Source organism: Vombatus ursinus, unplaced genomic scaffold (assembly GCF_900497805.2).
Source record: "Vombatus ursinus unplaced genomic scaffold, bare-nosed wombat genome assembly UNPS02014826.1, whole genome shotgun sequence".
Lineage (NCBI taxonomy): Eukaryota > Metazoa > Chordata > Mammalia > Diprotodontia > Vombatidae > Vombatus > Vombatus ursinus.
In genome coordinates, this window is record NW_020954604.1 from 9,689,699 (window position 1) to 9,692,565 (window position 2,867).

General features: G+C 40.6%; 1 pseudogene; it reads left to right on the forward strand.

The window, feature by feature from the left end:
• Positions 1 to 1,865: 1,865 nt before the first annotated feature.
• Positions 1,866 to 2,454, forward strand: LOC114025109 (annotated as a pseudogene).
• Positions 2,455 to 2,867: the final 413 nt, after the last annotated feature.

Here is a 2,867-nt window from a genome sequence, read left to right on the forward strand (position 1 = left end):
TTCTTTGAATAATATTTTATTTTTCCCCAATTGTATGTAAAGACAATTTTTAATATTCACTTAAAAATATTGAGTTACAAATTCTCTCCCTTCTTCTCTCTTTTCCCCCTTCACTGGGACAGTAGGATATATATGTGCAATCATGCAAACATATTTCCATATTTTAGCCATGTTGTGAAAGAAGATGCAGACCAAAAAAACCCCCACAAAAAATAAAGTGAAAAATACTATGTTTTGATCCACACTCAGACTCCATCAATTCTTTCTCTGGAGATGGATAGCATTTTTCATCATGGGTTCTTCAGTATTGTCTTGGATCATTGTATTGCTGAGAATAGCTAAGTCATTCACAGTTGATCATCATCGCACAATGTTTCTGTTACTGTGTACAAAGTTCTCCTGGTTCTGCTCACTTCACTCTGCATCAGTTCATGTAAATCTTCCCAGGTTTTTCTTAGAGCATTCTGCTCATCATTTCTTATAGCATAATAGTATTTCCATTACAATCATGTGCCACAACTTATTCAGCCATTCCCCAACTGAGAGGCAGCCCCTCAACTTCCAATTCTTTGCCAGGTTGTCTATTTTTTAAAATGTATATTAGATTATAGGATCTCTGATCTAGATAGGGACTTCAAAGGTCAGATGATCCAACTCCCTCATTTAACAGGTGAGGAAACTGAGGCCTAGGAGAAGTTAAATGACTCACCACACAAGTTATCTAGTGGCAGAGCCAGGATTTTAACCCAAGGCCTCTAACCCTAAATCTATCATGATTTACTTTGCATCATCGCTAAGGTGATTTCTTTTTTCTTTTCTTTTTGAGGCAGTTGGGGTTAAGGGACTTTCCCAGGGTCACATAGCTAGTAAGTGTCTGAGGTTGGATTTGAACTCAGGTCCTCCTGACTCCAGGCCCAGCGCTTTATTCACTGAGCTACCTAGCGGTCCTTCAAGGATCAATTAGCAAACCCTTATGAAACACCTATTACACATGATCTCATTTGATTTTCACAATCAGATGCAAGAATTATTACCAACATTTTACAGATGAGGTGATTGAGTCTCAGAAAGGTAGAAGAATTTACCAAGGTCATGTAAACACTGGTTGTTTCATCCTCTCTCCTCCAGCTCTCAGGCTTTTCTTCTCCAAGCCTTTGAACCTTTACCTGTTTGATTCTTCACCTCTTCTCCTCTTCTTCTTCTTCCTCCTCCTCCTTCTTTTTCGTCTTCTCTGCAAACTTCAGATTCACTTGAGAACCCATTGATGATCTATCTGCTAATTTAAAAAAAATTCTTTTTCCTTAAAGCAGGTTCCCTAAGGAATCCTCTACCTGCCTCCCAATTTGGCCATTCTTTGTCAACCTAATTCAGGTTCCCTTGGGATGATGCTATTTCCTGAACATGGCATGACATCTCCTGCTTCTGTGTTTTCTTGATCCGTTTCCTCTGCCTAGAATGTTCTCTCTTGGCCCATCTATCTTTCAAGATGGTCCCTATCTTCTCTAGGAAGTTATCTGAATTGCTGTTATAGTCCACCCTTTCCTTCTGTTCTCTGGTCCATTTGATGCACTTTCCTCTACGTTTCTGCTGAGTACAATGCAGGGACAAGACCTGTACACAGCATGGCCTTACAGAGATGGATGTGTCAAATGGAATTGGTTTGTTTCCAATAGAATTCCTGAACCTCCATTGTAGTACTCTTCCTATCTCTCATCCTGGTGTGGAGGTGTCTCTTGGTTGACCGTGGATTGTGGAGAGGGCTCCTCTACCTAGGTGATTCATTCTAAGGGCTTCATAACTTTTAGAAGAACTTTGATCTGCTTTTGGGTGGGGGGCACCCACCCTGATGAAAATGTGGTTCTTGCTCTTCCCTTGACCTGTCCTAGGTAATCATTTAAAATGGTGAGGTACTCTCTTGATCCAGAGAACCCCACAAAATCATGCAAGTCAAGGGGTTCAAATCTCTGGGTCCACTTCAAGAACACCCATGAAACAGCCCAAGCTATCAAGGGCATGCACATCCAGAAAGCTATCAAGTATTTGAAAAATGTCCCATTAAAGAAACAATGTGTTCCCTTCTGGAGGTATAACGGTGGAGTGGGCAGGTATGCCCAGGCTAAGCAGTGGAGTTGGACACAGGATTGTTGGCTTAAAAACAGTGCCGAATTCTTGCTCCATATGCTTAAAAATGCAGAGAGTAAAGCAGAACTGAAAGGTTTGGATGTGGATTCTCTTGTCATTGAGCATAACCAGGTTAACAAGGCTCCCAAAATGCGACGGCGTTCTTACAGGGCTCATGGTCGAATCAACCCATACATGAGCTCCTCTTGCCGTATTGAGATGATCCTTACTGAAAAGGAACAAATTGTTCCTAAACCAGAAGAGGAAGTTGTTCAAAAGAAAGGGATATTCCAGAAGAAACTGAAGAAACAAAAGCTCATGGCATGGGAGTAAATATGACATTAGAATGCAAATAAAAGTTAATTCAAAACCAAAAAAAAATGTGGTTCTTCCAAAGAGTCAAAGTATTGTTCCAGGGTTCATAGGTCTTGGAACTGGAAGTAAAGAAACCATTGTGGTATGGGGGAAGGGACATTAACTGGAGAGTCAGAGGACCTGGGTTGTCTGTGTCATTTAGGTCAAGTCATGTGACCTTCCTGGGCCTCTGTATTTACTTCTTAATTTACTTACTTTATTTACTTATTTTACTTAACTTACTTCTCCGTAAAGTGAGGAGTTTCCATTAGATAATCTCTCAGGTTCATAGGTGATAGGGTCATTATAGGGTCAAGAACCAGAAGGGGACCTCAGAAGCCATATTGTCTAAGCCCTTCGATTTACATATAAGGAAATTAAGGTTGAGAGGG